General features: G+C 42.8%; 1 long non-coding RNA gene across 1 annotated transcript; it reads left to right on the top strand.

The window, feature by feature from the left end:
- The first annotated feature begins 11,149 nt into the window (after window positions 1-11,149).
- On the top strand, window positions 11,150-12,828 carry LOC146990371 (uncharacterized). The gene is made up of 4 exons (XR_015035664.1): window positions 11,150-11,294; window positions 11,651-11,832; window positions 12,030-12,122; window positions 12,774-12,828. It is a non-coding gene; the product is annotated as an uncharacterized LOC146990371 (long non-coding RNA).
- The last annotated feature ends 3,297 nt before the right edge of the window (window positions 12,829-16,125 follow it).

The following is a 16,125-nucleotide window of genomic DNA, read 5'->3' as shown; positions in this document are numbered from 1 at the left end:
GCCTACTATTATTGTTATTTGAAGCCGTGTCAGTCTTGGCTGTGGGTGATGGGATCCTCTATGTCTGCTAGTGTCTGTAGCCTAGCCTACAGTAATATTTTTGTCGACATTATTAAATTGAGGAACTTTTATTTTGAAGGGCACAGGGCAAGGAAGCACACTAGGACCCGCCCACCCACGGAAACAAAATATTGAGTGGTAAAGTCGTTTTGTTAAATAAGAACCAAAAACGAGAAAACGAACTGAAATTTTGATTTCCGTTTTTTTTTCCAAAACGAAAAAACGAAAAAACGGCTTGTTTCTGGTTCCTCCTTATGTCAATTATTCCCAGAAAACAGACTGATAAAACGTACCTTGGTCACACCTCAGGGTACAAGCTGACAACCTATCCAGTGTCAATAATCAGGGTTGGGGAGTATTACATGTAACGGCGTTACGTAATTAAAATACAAAATATGAGTAACTGTATTCCGTTATAGTTACAGTTTAAATTGATGTATTCTGATTACAGTTACTTTCTTTTTTTTTAAAGGATTACTTGGATTACTTTAGCCTACCGCACACGCAGGTTGCACTGACGGACGCTTGTTGCACTGTGGCGAAGTTATAAGGGAGAGGGACGGACAAAACAGAGTACTAAACTCGCCGGCCGTCACTGGTGAAGTTGGCTTCATTTTGGTAGTGGCGCTATCGGTGCATGTTTAACAGCAACGTCAGTCACGCTGTTTCCAAAACCACACCGACTTCAGCAGTAAGTTTACAGTAGGCCTCCGACCCGCAGTTGTTGAAGCCCGGACCGACACGGACCGACACACGAGCATTAATTATTACGAGGCGAGGCCATGGGCGAGGCCGGCCAAAATAAAAAAATAAAAAAGGAGATGACGCCCGAGGCCCAGCCCGGCCTGACGAGTCAGATTTTCGGCACGAACCAGGGTCAAACCAGCGCGTCCGGTCGGGTTGGACCGTCCATCACCTAGCCCAAAAGAACCAGGCAGCCCAGACCAGAGAGCAGAGGTGTGTGTGTGTGTGTGTGTGTGTGTGTGTGTGTGTGTGTGTGTGTGTGTGTGTGTGTGTGTGTGTGTGTGTGTGTGCGCGTGCGTGCCTGTGCCTGCTGTGAAAGATAGGCTAATTCTAGGCTGAAATCAGGACACATCAGCTCTGTGAAGCTCAAGCAATATCTGACAGACAGATGAGAATAGGGCAGATGTGGTGGAAGAAGACAGTGTGGCCTGAAAGAGACACATGGTGAAGCAGAGGATGGATAGTTGATACTTGATGAATCGGTGAAATGGTCTGTATGCTTCCCAGGAGGAAGTTTCAGCAGCTATATCATCTATGCAATCAGGTAAATCCCCTGGTCCTGATGGGCTTCCATCAGATTTTTTTTTAAAAGTTCTCTGCTGATCTAACCCCTGTATTGTGCTCAGTGTTCTCTGATTCCTTAAATTCAGGTGCACTCCCTCCCTCGTTCAATCAAGCCTGTATCTCCCTGTTGCTGAAAAAAGGCAAAGACCCACTCGATTGTGCTTCATACAGACCGATTTCATTACTAAACACGGATGTAAAGATTCTCGCCAAAGTTTTAGCCCACAGACTAGAGGATATCCTTCCTTCTGTAATATCGCCAGATCAAACTGGATTTATTAAAAGACGTCATTCGTTTTACAATATTCGTCGGTTATTTAACATCCTATACTTCCCCAAACATGTGGATTCAGAGTGTCTTGCCTCTATGGATGCTGAGAAGGCATTTGATAGAGTAGAGTGGAACTATCTCTTTTTTACACTCGAAAAATTTGGTTTCGGTCCTGTCTCTCTATCTTGGATCAAAACATTGTATAAATGTCCTTCTGCTTCTGTTCTCACCAATAGTCATTACTCAGAATTCTTTGATTTACACCGTGGGACCCGGCAGGGTTGCCCACTAAGCCCTCTCCTTTTCGCAATGGCCATTGAGCCTCTTGCAGTTGCCTTGCGCAGCAACGGGCGGGTACAGGGAATATGGAGGGGAGGAGTCGAACATAAAGTCTCGTTGTATGCCGACGATTTACTTCTGTTTGTTTCAAAACCAACCACTTCCCTACCGGAAGCCCTCACTATCTTAGACCATTTCAGTCAATTTTCTGGATATAAACTCAACTTAAATAAAAGTGAACTATTCCCAATTAATAAAGAAGCTCTTAAACTTAACTATAACGATCTCCCATTAAAGGTGGTGAAAGATCACTTTAATTATCTCGGAATTTGTGTCACTAGAGAATTCAAAAACTTATTTAAATCAAATTTTCTCACTTTATTTGATCAGGCAAAACAGATTTTATCAAAGTGGTCTCCCTTGTCTCTGACCCTTATTGGAAGAATAAACTCAATTAAAATGACATTGCTTCCAAAGTTCCTCTACTTATTTCAGTGTCTTCCTATTCTCATCCCCAAATCTTTTTTTAAAGCCCTTGACTCGTTAATATCATCTTATATTTGGAACGGTAAACACCCTCGCCTGCGGAAAGCATTTCTCCAAAGACCCAAGCAGGCAGGTGGAATGGCTTTGCCTAATTTCCAATATTACTACTGGGCAGCAAACATTAGGTGTTTCTTATTTTGGAGACATTTCCATCTCGAACCCTCGTCTCCGGCTTGGGTGAAAATGGAGGTCTTCGATAGCAAACCTGTTTCCTTACCTGCCCTCTTAGGCACCGCACTTCCACTTGCGTCGGATATTCCCAAGAGCAACCCAGTAGTTAAGCATTCCTTGCTAATCTGGGGTCAATTTAGGAAAAGTTTTGGTCTACAGCATTTTTCACTTAAAAGCCCAATTGCTGCTAACCATTTATTTGCTCCTTCAATGGCTGATGGCGCTTTTAAGATTTGGCACAGAAAAGGTTTGAGGTGCTTTGAAGATCTATATATTGGTAATTGTTTTGCTAGCTTTTCTCAATTAACAGAAATTTTTGGTATTGCCAAATCCCACTTTTTTAGATTTTTGCAAATCAGGAATTTTGTACAGCGCTTAACGGCCCAATTTCCTTATAAACCCCTAGCCAACCCTGTTGATACGTTTCTCTCTGTTGACCCCACTTCTAAAAGTATCATGTCCAATCTATATAACCTTATTTCCAAATTGCACTGCTCTTCAATGGCAGCTATAAGAACTGCTTGGGAACAGGACCTTAATTATACCTTTACAGAGGACATATGGGACTCTGTGCTTGATCGGATACACTCCTCTTCCATGTGTTCCCGACGGTTACACCCCGCCTTTCCGAAGCCCCGCCTTTCCGACAATAGACTTCCATTCATCGTAATAGCGGGGTTTTCTATTTTTTCTAAAGACCCCGCTACTCCGAAAAGGCCAGTGGGGGAAACCCCCCCACTCCGAACGGACAGACGGACCTAATCAGAGAGGAACCAGAGGCTGTGCAGTGCGCAGTGATCCTTTTTTCCTTTTTGGGGTCAAACGGATCATGTGCATAATTAACTGCAAAACAAGCAAATACTTCATACTGTATTAATGACTTATAATGTTCATTATGCTTCTAGCCTGTCTAGCCTCTACCTGGTCTTTTTACTAAACTTAACCAACTCCTTTCTTCATTGCCTAAACCCAACCAAAGCATCTCCCTCAGTCAGCTGTCAGCACGAGCGGTGGCTGCAGCAGCCTCGCGCCCCTGTGAGCTCAAGCCGGCTTCAGCCGCGCTCGAGCGGACGAGGGGGGGAGAAAAAGAAAAAAAGTGTATTTCTATTACTGTGTGGAGATCTCCAACAACGGAGTCTGGGAGAAAGCAAGTGGGACAGATCTGCCCAGTCTCTGAGCAGCGCACGTTTCACAGACAAGCCACAAAGCAGAATGTAAACAACGTCACGCGGTTCAGCACCTTGGACAGCTGTGGGGGGGAGGAGGGGGTGTCGGAGTAGCGGTGTTTCGAAGTGGGGGTATTTCGGAACAGCGGGGTGTCGAAGTGGAGGTGTGTCGGAATGGAGAGCTGTCCCCGTTCCCGACATGCACTTTTGCAATTTAAAGTAGTGCATCGCATTCACATATCAAAGACAAAATTAGCGCGTATGTATCCTGATGTTGACCCTACATGTGATAAATGTAAAGGCGCACCTGCCTCACTCTACCACATGTACTGGACGTGTCCTTCTTTAGATAACTTTTGGACATCGATCTTCCATGCTTTATCAGAAATCCTTCCTCATCGAATTGAACCCAATCCCTTGACTGGCATTTTTGGCATTGCCCCAGATTTGAATTTACCTAAAGTTATGCTCAACTTTCTGGCTTTTGCCTCTTTACTAGCCCGACGATCTATTTCACTCAAGTGGAAGGACCCAGCTCCTCCTTCCTATTCACACTGGCTCAGAGACATGATATCCTGCATGAATCTAGAGAAGATTAGATACACTATTCGGGGATCAGAGAACAAATTCTACAAGATATGGCGCCCCTTTTTGGTATTCTATGAGGAACCTTCAACAATAATTTCTGAGTAGCCCCCCCCCCCCCTTTTTTATTTTTTATTTTTTTTAATTTAATTTAATTTAATTTAATTTAATATTTTGTATATATACATATATATATATATATATTTACATCTATTTGTACTTTTCTATAATTTATTTATTTTATTTCTTTCTAAGCATGGTCGTTAGTCATTTTCTATTTCTATTACATCTATTTTCAAGTTTACTGTATGTCAGTGGCTGTATACGTGTGTGAGAATAGGATACGGGCTTCCTTTCTCTCTCTCTCTCTCTCTCTCTCTTTTTTTTTTTTTAAATAAAACACTTGCGCTGGTCGCGCTGTGTGAAATGCATTGAATCAGCGCTGATGTTGGGTTTTTTTTCTTTACCTACTTTGCCGGGTTCGGGCGGCTTCTCTGCTCCACTTGGTGCGGTTGTGGAGCATGCGCACATGCATTGTCCAGTTATACTCCGACTAAGGTGTATACATGACGGAGAAAATCGAATTCCAATCGCATTATCTGGGTGTCTTAATCGGAGTTCTCAACTCCGATTTCAGTCGGACTAAGGTGTTTACATGCACTTCAGTTGTCCAGTTATAGTCGGATTAAGGCAATAATTCGTTTTTTTCAAGTGTCATGTAAACGTACTGAGTGATTGTTCGTTCTAAAAATTAAATTTAATGTAGCCTAGCCTGTTTTTAAAAGAAGATATAGGTCACAATATGTTTGTAATCACACATCCAAGGGCACTCACACGAGTCTCCTGCGGTAGGACTTAATAGATCCATGGGCACTATCCACCCGCCACAGCGTAGCATCAAAATCTGCTCTACTTCTAAACTTACACAACACAAATGACCTATGTATTTATAAAGTATTACCCATCCTTCCCAGTCACCTTTCTCCTTAATCTCCTTCTTCTTCTTTTGAATTTCCGGTCCAGCAGGCAAAGTCTGGCTCACTGCTGCCTCCCCTGGTTGACTAAAATGAAAAGGCCAACTACATTACACGTTCATGTTACGCGAGTGGTGTGCACGGTGCAGATCAACTTCCTGCTGCGCAGCAACAACATCTGCGACCGCACGTACGTGTGAACGCGTAACATAATTTGTCAAACAGTGACTGACAGACGTGCACACGCTGCTTCATACGTACGCAGCTTTTGTCACGCGTGAAATACAACCTGTGCGTAACAACGCACGCACGCATAACAAAGTAACCATGCGTGCACACACACGTCGCTGCGCGTCTTTCCGGTTGTTTTGGCTTTGATTTCACCTCATACACACTCGCACACACACGCACACACACACACACACATTGACTGTGCGCTCGCGCACCCCCGCACACACACATACACGCCGGCACGGACAGTGACAGTGCGCTCGCGCACCCACACACATACGCACTCATTCCCACAGCTGGGACTCGGACTTAATGGACAGTGGGAGGGGGGAGGGCTTTCGGGTTCTGTTGATCTGTGTGTAATTGTTTATTATATGCCGCCTGTGATAGGCGTGTTTTGAGTTCAGTGAAATACAGAGACTCAGACTAAGTAGCGACTTTGTTTATTGCTTCCCTGGACTCACCAGTAGCGTGAACCTATAGGTCCGCCTGCAGCAGGACTTCGTTGTGCCAGTTCCCCTTATATCCTTATTGTAAGGGAAATTGTTACAAACTGACATCGGAGTGTGTGATTGTAAATGGCGAGACTTTGTGTTTGTTTATTTATTAAGCTTCCACTGACTGTATCACATCTGTACACATGTCTTAAAACATAAAAAAAAAAAAAAAAAACAACACACACATAGGCCTACACCTAACCGCTGCTCGGAGTAAGGCACATTTCCTTATGGTAATTAAAGCCTTGTCGGAATGGCGGGACGAAACTGTCGGAATGGCAGGACGTTTGCATGTCGGAATGGTGGTATGTCTGAGTGGTGACATGTCTGACTAGTAGAATGTCGGAATGGCGGTATGTCGGAGTGGCAGCATGTCGGAATGGCAGCATGTAACCAACTGTTGGATACATTCACGCTCTCTTATGACGTAATCTCACGGTGCACTCCTCCTCTCCCAATAATCGCAAAACAATAATGAATGGAAACGGTCATAAATTCGCATTTGCTTTTTGCGCATTTTCACAAAATCCGCTTTTAAATTCGATACGACTTGGATGGAAACCCAGCTACTGATATAGTGGACTACATCATGTACACGATGTAGGGAATGACGGGAGGAGAATTCGGACACTAGACGGTAATTTTCTGGACGTGGTTGCGTCAGCTGATGCGCCAGGTGTTGCTGTGACGGAAGGAGACGCGCCTGTTATGATTAGATGTTATTACATGTTTGACCGCTAGGCGGCAGTACGGGTTAGTAGTCAGCTTACCGTACCATATAGCACAGTAGAGCAAGACTGCATGAAGCCACATGTATGTTGTTGAGAACGTGAGACATTAAACTAAGCTACTTGCTATCAACACAGCCTCATCCTTGGAACACGAACATGACATGGTACCAGGAGTAAACTCGAATGGGCGACATGGATTTAAAACCACCGGAAAGTTTGAAACTAACGGGGAATGTCGACGAGAACTGGCGCACCTTCAAACAGCGGTTTCATCTCTATGTTTCGGCTACGGGACTCGAGGAAAAGCCGGAAGCAAGAAAGGTAGCGCTGCTGCTAACAATAGCAGGGCCACAGGCCATAGAAGTATTTAACACGTTCGTGTTTGACAGTCCTGAAGATAATGAAAAGTTGGATGTAGTGCTTAGCAAGTTTGATACTCACTGTTCTCCGAAGAAGAACGAGACGTACGAGAGGTACGTGTTTCGGTCTCGTACACAGCGGCAACATGAGCCCTTCGATAGCTTCCTGACGGACTTGCGGCTAAAGGCGCAGTCCTGCAACTTCGGAACGCTGAGTGACTCCATGGTCCGGGACCAGATCGTGTACGGCGTGGAGGATAAAAAGGTCAGAGAGAGGCTACTACGGGAGATGGAGCTGACGCTGGCAGGAGCCATTAAGATCTGCCAGGCCAGTGAGCTGTCCCAAAGGCACGTGAGGACGTTCAGCGAGATGTCTGCAGTCGCCTCGGCGCAGAGCGACAGCGCGGCAGCGGTTGGAGCGGTGTCGTATCAGCGGAGACGGCGCACACAGACCCGGCCTGCACAGCAGGAGGACGTGATGATAAACTGCAAGCGCTGCGGCTCACAGCACAAGCCTAGACAGTGTCCAGCGTTTGGTAAGCAATGCTCCACTTGCCAAGGCAAGAATCATTTTGCTAAACAATGCTTCTCCAAACGGAAAGAGTGGAAAAAAGAAAAAACTGTAAACTTAATAGACGAGCCTGATCTCAGTGACACGTTCTTTGTTGGAATGGTAAATTGTGAAAGTGAACAAATAAATAAGCCAGACAATGTAAATGATGTCACTACAGAAGATAAGTGGATAGCTCCTCTAATGATAAATGGGACTGTAGTCACCATGAGATTGGACACTGGTGCCAAAGCAAATCTCATAAGCATGTGTGATGTGAAGGCAATGAAAAATAAGCCACAAATAAAAAGAAAAGAATCTGGACTGAAAGACTACAATGGGCGGCCAATCAAATGTTTGGGCACATGCAGGTTGAGTGTCACAGTTAAAGGAAAAGTGCACCACCTATCCTTCTTTGTTGTGAATGAGGGACGTGAATCACTTCTTGGTGACAGAGCCTGTGAAGAACTGGGGCTTGTGGAAAGAGTGTATCAACTGATATATGCTCCAGGTAAACACCTAGTCCTTGCTGATGCCCTATCCAGAGCAACTACAGGCGACAGTGTGAGTGCAACAGACGAGGACATACAGTGTCACGTGAACATGGTGTCGGCTACACTGCCTGTGTCGGACACAAAGTCAAGACAAATAGCGGAGGCTACAGCAAAGGATGCTGAGCTACAGCATGTCATGCAGAACATGGATGAGGGATGGCCAGCTGGTTCATGTCCACAATTTTACCATGTCAGAGGGGAGCTTAGTACTGTGGACGGTCTGCTGTTGAAAAAGGGCAGGATTGTTATTCCACGGGCTTTGAGAATGGACATGTTGCACAGGATACATGAAGGCCATCTCGGCATCGAAAAGTGCAAAAGGAGGGCGAGAGACACGGTTTTCTGGCCCGGACTGAACAAAGACATTGAAACACTTGTAAGTAAATGTGAAACATGCCAGAAACACAGGAACAAGCAGAGCAAAGAGCCCATGGTGGTAGCTGAGGTGCCAACAGCACCATGGCACAAAGTAGGAATGGACTTGTTTCATCTCAGAGGTAAAGACTATTTAGTGGTAATGGATTACTACTCAAACTTCCCTGAGATGGCGCTACTAGCAAGCTCAACGTCAACTTGTGTCATAACACATGCTAAATCTATCTTCGCCAGGCATGGCATCCCACACATCGTGGTGAGCGACAATGGCCCCTGCTTCAGCAGCAAAGAATGGCAGAAGTTTGCAGAGCAATATGATTTCAAGCACGTGACGTCAAGCCCACACTATGCACAGTCAAACGGGCAAGCTGAAAAAGGAGTTCACATTCTCAAGCAACTCCTAAAGAAAGCAGCTGACAGTGACTCGGATCCGTATCTGGCTTTATTGAGCTACAGAGCATCACCTCTTCAGTGCGGCCTGTCACCAGCTGAACTGCTGATGAAGAGGAAGCTACGAACAACATTGCCGAGTCATCAAAACGACAAATTAAAGCAAAAGAATCACTCAAAGATTGAACATAAGCTACGACAACAGAAAATGATGCAAAAGTCATTCTATGACAGAACAACCAAGCATCTCCCTCCACTGACTACCAACAACACAGTCAGGATTGAGGATGCTGATGGATGGAGTACAAAAGCAACTGTCCTGCAAGAAGTTGCTCCACGATCGTACACAGTGAAAACTGATGATGGACAAATCCTCAGACGCAATCGTCGCAGTCTATTAAAGACTCCTCAAGGGACTGTTGGTGAGCTCAGTGTAACCTGTGGTGAATCTCAGGTAACTCCCACACCTGCTATGGACTGTAACACTGACTCTCACACACCTACTCCAAGCGAACCTGAGTTAAGAAGGTCCACAAGAGAAATCAGAAAGCCTGATAGACTGAACTTATAAACAAAGACAATTCAATATGCATGTTAAAGATGTTGAACAAAATGTATATTGATTGATGTTGTGAATGTGTTCTAAATGGTCTAGTGTTGGCTTAGATATGAGTTATGCAATCTGAGATAAACTGTTTATACTGCTTAGGTGTTGCAGAGTTATGCTGAATGTGAAATGGTTGAAATAACTGACACAGCTAATGTGATGATTCATGTTAATGCATTTTACCTTAGAAAAGGGGGGATGTTATGATTAGATGTTATTACATGTTTGACCGCTAGGCGGCAGTACGGGTTAGTAGTCAGCTTACCGTACCATATAGCACAGTAGAGCAAGACTGCATGAAGCCACATGTATGTTGTTGAGAACGTGAGACATTAAACTAAGCTACTTGCTATCAACACAGCCTCATCCTTGGAACACGAACATGACAGCGCCGAGAATCATGTAAACAAACCATGGATGTATGAAACAAACCGGACACATAAAAAATAAAATAATAAAAACCAGACACTTGCGGGAACATTTTAGGATGTGATTCTGTGTGGTTGTGTTATTCGGACAATAAACTGTTGAAATATCGGAAGTTTGGTTTGGTAAACTACTGTTGTGTGTCCCGAATGAGCCGTTAACGGCTCTGTGGCTATGCTCTATGGCTATTAGCTTAGCTCGTCAGATCGTATGTACTACATATTCTACTACAGTTTCTTAATTAGATTGATTTATTGCTGCCTGTTAATGTTCGGATGCTGCTGCCCAACTCCTACTCCTCGGGCGAGGCAAACGGAGCGAAGGCAAATACGTCTGAGGAGTTTTTTTGGTAAATTGCCTAAATAAATCGTAGCTAACATGCTAATTAGCTTCCTCTTCTTCTCTGGCAAAACACGGCCGCATTGCATTGTGGGATACGGGAGTAGAAAGTAGTGTACATCGCTTGTTCACTCAATTTCGCGGTGCATTGTGGGTGTTTTGCCATCCACTACATAGTGGATGAAATTAATCACGGAGAATTCGAACAACACTACAAAATGGCGAACACACTATATAGTGCACTACATCCGTGATAGGGGGTGATTTCGAACACAGAGTCTAATAACAACTAACCGGTACCTTTACAGTCTATGACCGGTACCAACAGCTGATCGCCAGTAAACGTTGTTATGGTAACCGTACGTCTTTGCTGCTGGCCTGTCCGCTACATAAAAAACAACAACAATGTAGCCAAATATCTTACTGTCGTATACTTACCACTTACTTTCAGTGATTCGACTATCTTCTTTGTGTGTTTCTGTCAGGTTTGACAATAAATTGACGGTTTGCAGTCTGAGCGCTGCTGAACTGCGGTGACGTTAATGAGCCCAGCTGATCTGCTAACTTAACGTCTGAGAACGTCAGTTACTCCTGAGGGAACGTCTCCGGTAAGAAGTAACGTCCGAGGAGAATAGAAATATGAAGATCTTTCTCACATCAACCACTGAACTGGCACAATTACTTTTGATAGAACATCAATGTTTTTCTTTTTATGTCTTACAGTATGGCTTTTATTCTGGTACAGTGGATTGAGGACCCACCGACATGGGATGTCCTCCCAGCCACAAAAATTGTTAATGGAGTTTGCAAGATTAACCAAATATGTGATTTATCATATGAAGACGAAACAAGTCCAGCCAAGATATTACAAATTGGTAAGTGTAGCCTATTTCAGAGACAATACAATGTTTATGTTAAAGTGCTTTTCTAGTCTACAACAGGAGTACCTCTGGCACCATTTTGCATTCCATTGAATACAATTAATATTAAGAACTGATTGAAAAGGCTGTGTCTGCACTCTCACCAGAGCAACAGTGGGATTTAGCAATGACAAGGACTGTGGAGGAGTGGGGATGGCCATTCCAAATTGGGGAATAACAGGGAATATTAAGCAAGAAAGTAGTTTTTAAATAAATTAGATATTTTATACAGCCATGATGCATGCTGCTCAAGATTATGGCTTAATTCAGTAATTAATGGTATGGGTCAGATTTGTTATCCTTTCTCAAAGGGAATAGATCAACACTTCTCAAAAGCTTGGAAGCCTTGGAAAAGAGATGTTTAACACAGAGGGAAAAGAGAAGTTCAACACAGAGCACCTCAGATGTGGAGTGTGGTCGTGGCCACAGGACAAAGTGGCCTAACACCCGCCTCTCATCACCTACATCAAGTTCAGATGATGAGGAGAGTGATGTGAGTGTCTAATAGCTCTAATATCTGTATAAGCACTGTTCTATTTTGGCCTCACACAAAGATCTGCAATTTTCTTCTCTATTATTCTTAGATTCACTAATGGCTTTCAATTGTGCAATAAAAGTTTGCAATACCCAATATCACAGTAGGTTGTAAAAAGTAAAGCATTGTCAAGTTATTTGACTTTTGTTTTGTAGAAGACCTTTTTTCCTTCGAAGTCAATGAAAAAGAAGGAGCAGGCAAAGACAATGTCAAGGTCAATTTTAATGGGTTACAAGGCCAGACAAAAGGTAGAGTTTTGAACACAAACATGAAGACATACGCTACACTCACAAAATCATTAATTTATTACATTATGAAAATGTATGATTTAAAGCAGCAGTATGCAAGTTGTGTGAAAACGATGTGTGTCCCAGTTATGTTTTCAGTCCTTATATTGACCACCTTAGATTGTAAATGAAAATTACACAAAGACAACTTTCTCATTTTTACTTCACTGTAATGTTTTTTCTTTCTACAGTACATACCCATAGAGTTTAGAGTCCTTCTCTTAGCAGGGCCAGGAATAACAGTATAACTCACAGTAACATATTGTCATATTTTGTCCACGATAACAATATTATTTTCTGTTCTGGGATACTGCATGACTACATAAGACAGCTATATATCAAAAGTGTCATGTAATAGTGGAAAAAAATGGAAAAAAGAGTTTTAGTTTTACAGCACATCCAGTCCATAACCTGACAGAAGTGCCAGAAGGCAGAATAGGTCAAAGATAAAATCTCTTCTGGAAAGGTGACCTAATGTGCTCGTTTAATTATGAGGATGTGGTGAAACATCACAAGCGAGTCCCAGTTATTGAAACCCTTCCTTACTTATTGTGTATATGAATACTTTCCATCTTACTCTTTCTCCCCGTCTCTTCTCTGTCTCTCCACCAGGGCTCAGGCGATCTGCGTTCTGGGGATAACCACACCAGTTCTCCAGTAGCGTCTGTGAGTATCAGCTTACTGATCTTTTTCGGTGCTATTGAATGACTCCCATAGATAATGGTAATTTTTTTCATAAGTAACTACAATTCCAATGATGCGTAATAATCACATATGTATATTCACATAAAGTATGTATGTACATGTGTTGTAAACAAATTAAACATATAAGTGACATCACTTCACTAGTATCCTGACCACTCTCTGCTTTCTAGGGTGTTGATGTTAACAGTGAAGGTGCTTGTCCTTCGGTAAGTACACAAAAGATGTAATTTTAACAGAACAGAGAAATGAAGTTCCCCCACAAAAATAAAGTCACACTTGTAGTCTAGGAGTAGGCCCTGGTGCAGGTTCAGGGGCCATATACAGTATATCATGCACCTCAAAATAACTTGGGGCTTGTTTATTTTTTTAAAATGCTGTAGAAGCCCTGTCAAATGTAAAAATCCAAATTAAGAATGTTAGCCCAGGTAGTATGGGCAGAAATATGTGCCACCAGAAACTGAATTTGAATCATTCATATTTGAATTTGAATTGCTGAACTTGAATAATTGAATTGAAAATTTGAATTTGAATCACATAATTTGAAATTGTATTGTTTAATTTGAATCATTGAATTGAAAAACTGTATCTGAATAGTATAATTTGAAATTGAAAGCCAATGAAATTTGATCCTCACTGAAAATACAACTCTCTCACAATTCAAATTATGTGATTCAAATTCAGATTCAAAAATTCAAAATTCAAATTCAAATTCGGTCCGTGTACGAAGTATAGCCTAATTAAATTGCGTTGTTCACTTCGAACCATGAGAAATGTCATTTTTAGGGGTATTTCCTATTTCATTGACGTAAGACGTACAACGCAATTCAGCGCACCAAAGTGCCCGCTTGTTCCTTTCTCCAACTTGTACAATGAAAATTGAAAAAGGAAGTCGAGAGCCGGAACCAGCCCTCAAAATAAAAGCTCCGCGTTTTGAAGCATGTTGGCTACAGCGCCGGACGATTTAAAATAAAATAAAAACCCGAAACGAATTAAATACAAACTCACAACAAATCGCCTAAACGATTACCATTTCATAAATGATATAAAGTGATATTTCGGCTACTTCCCCCACAACTGTCAGGATCCCTGGGGATTTTCACAATAAGGGCACTGGATCGCACTGAGATGCTGTCAACGACGTGAGGTGAGTGAGTCAAACTTTGTTGTGGTTGATGACTTCATCACTGCTTCACTCATGAAGTAGGTCACAAGTTATGTTGTTTTTCATTTTTTCTACCTAACTTCTCCAACCAGTGTTTAAATTGTTGACCTGTAGCTAACGGTTAGCTCCAGAAGATAATCAACGCTAGCAATGCTAATTGTTTACAGGTAAACTAGCTAGCGGTTGTAGCTAATTAACAGCTGTTGGATGCTAGCGTAACGTTACGTCTTTTGTTATTATCAGCTCTTTAACTCCACCTCATTTGAATATTTTCTTCTCTAAGTCTGTGAGAAATGTCCTCATTTATGGTAGAAGTGAATAAATACGCGTTTTTTTTATTTATTAAACGCTAGTTGTGTTCACAAATGTGTAACTTATATACCAGCATCATGTTTGTCCACGCAGACTACAAAGCAGTCTAAACTACGTCTAAATGAAATATCAAATGTCATGTGTGTCTCTATTTGGCAGATGTGGGTCCACCATGAGCTGATGCATGAACTCATCCTATGACAGCACCAGGATCAGCTTGAAACAGCCAGAGCTGGTAAGTTGAGAGTAACCAGTGAGTAGAGTCCATCATTTAGACACATTTAGGGCATTTTGATCATCACATTTCCACGGACACGACTCCCTGTCATCATTTCATCGATTTATAATGTTTAAAGTTTGAATTCAGTGGGGAAGCTTTTTGTCTTCTTCTTTGATGTGGTGCATTTGTATGGCAGCGTTATAGCGCCACGCCAGCTCCACACAGGCCTGGCACAATACTACAGTATTTTGAGTCGCGTATACACAGTCTGAAAGACCTCATCATTCCTTACTGTCCAACCAGAGCACTGACCTCTGCTCCCTAGGGATGGGTACCTTTCGCATTTGAATCGATACGGTATCAATACTCGGTACCTGGGAACCGATATCGGTACCAATCGGTACCTGTTTTCGGTACTTTTTGTGTGTGTGGTAATTAAAAAAAAAAAAAAAAGTCTAAAATTTTAATATTTACCTCTTAACAACATCACAACTCCTCAGCCTTTAAGAGTATTTTATGTTTTAGGGATAGGCAATGATTTTCATATAATGGAATAGTCATTCAATGAAAAAAAAAAAAAAAGTTTATGACTATCGTCTTGTCTGAAAAAATGTCCGTTTTTACTGTGGGAAAAGGAGAAACATGGAAAGATTCCTACAGCCTTTAGAAAGCTCTGTGTGAAACTTTGTCAAATAAAAAAAAACAACTGAAACTGCAGTGCAAACTCTGCAACATGTGGACTTCACGTTTTGACGAGAGGAGTGGGAGACTTCATCCTCGTTTAGATCATAGATGTGCTCTCATTACGTGACGAGGACTTGAATGGCGCCGCTGTGATGAGAAGCGGGACTCGGGACCGGACCGCTTCGGTACGGATTGTCACAACAGTCCGTTCTTCACGTTAAATGACGGACGGCTGTTTTTCAGGTAGTGATTTAAAACGACAGGCTGGCGCTACCGCGTCTCATTTCAGAGAGAAGGGGGGGCGGGCGCGAGTGTGCGGGGCTCATGCAGACTGCACTCTCGCTGACGCACGACGAAGGTGCGTTCAGGTACCGAAATGTGGTACCGATTGATTTTATGTGAATCGATACTCGGTACTTTGGTGGGAATTCGGTCGGTACCAAAAAAGTACTGAATTTCGGTACCCATCCCTACTGCTCCCAGACTGCAGGTCTGTTAGTGACTCCCAGTATCTCTAAAAACAGACTGGGAGGTAGAGCCTTCAGTTACCGGGCTCCTTTACTGTGGAACCAGCTCTCTCCATGGGTCAAAGAGGCAGACACTCTAACTACATTTAAGTCTAGACTTAAGACCTTCCTGTATGACAGGGCTTTTAGTTAGGGCTGGTTCAGGTAGCTCTGAAGCATTTTATAGCTACACAGCTACAGTATAGGCTTAGACTGCTGGGGGACACATCACGTTACATGAAGCCCTCTCCTCTCCTCTATTTGTGTGTTGTCATTATCTGTTGTACTTTGGCCTTGGTCTTACACCCTCTCTGTGTTTTCCACAGATTTCTCTAGAGCTCCACCTGCAGCGCCTCCTTTCCTCTGCCCCTACAC

The sequence above is a fragment of the Trachurus japonicus genome, chromosome 3 (assembly GCF_045865225.1).
Source record: "Trachurus japonicus isolate A0001 chromosome 3, Traja_1.0".
Lineage (NCBI taxonomy): Eukaryota > Metazoa > Chordata > Actinopteri > Carangiformes > Carangidae > Trachurus > Trachurus japonicus.
Note: the sequence above shows the minus strand (reverse complement) of the source record. Positions and strands in the feature narration are given on the sequence as shown.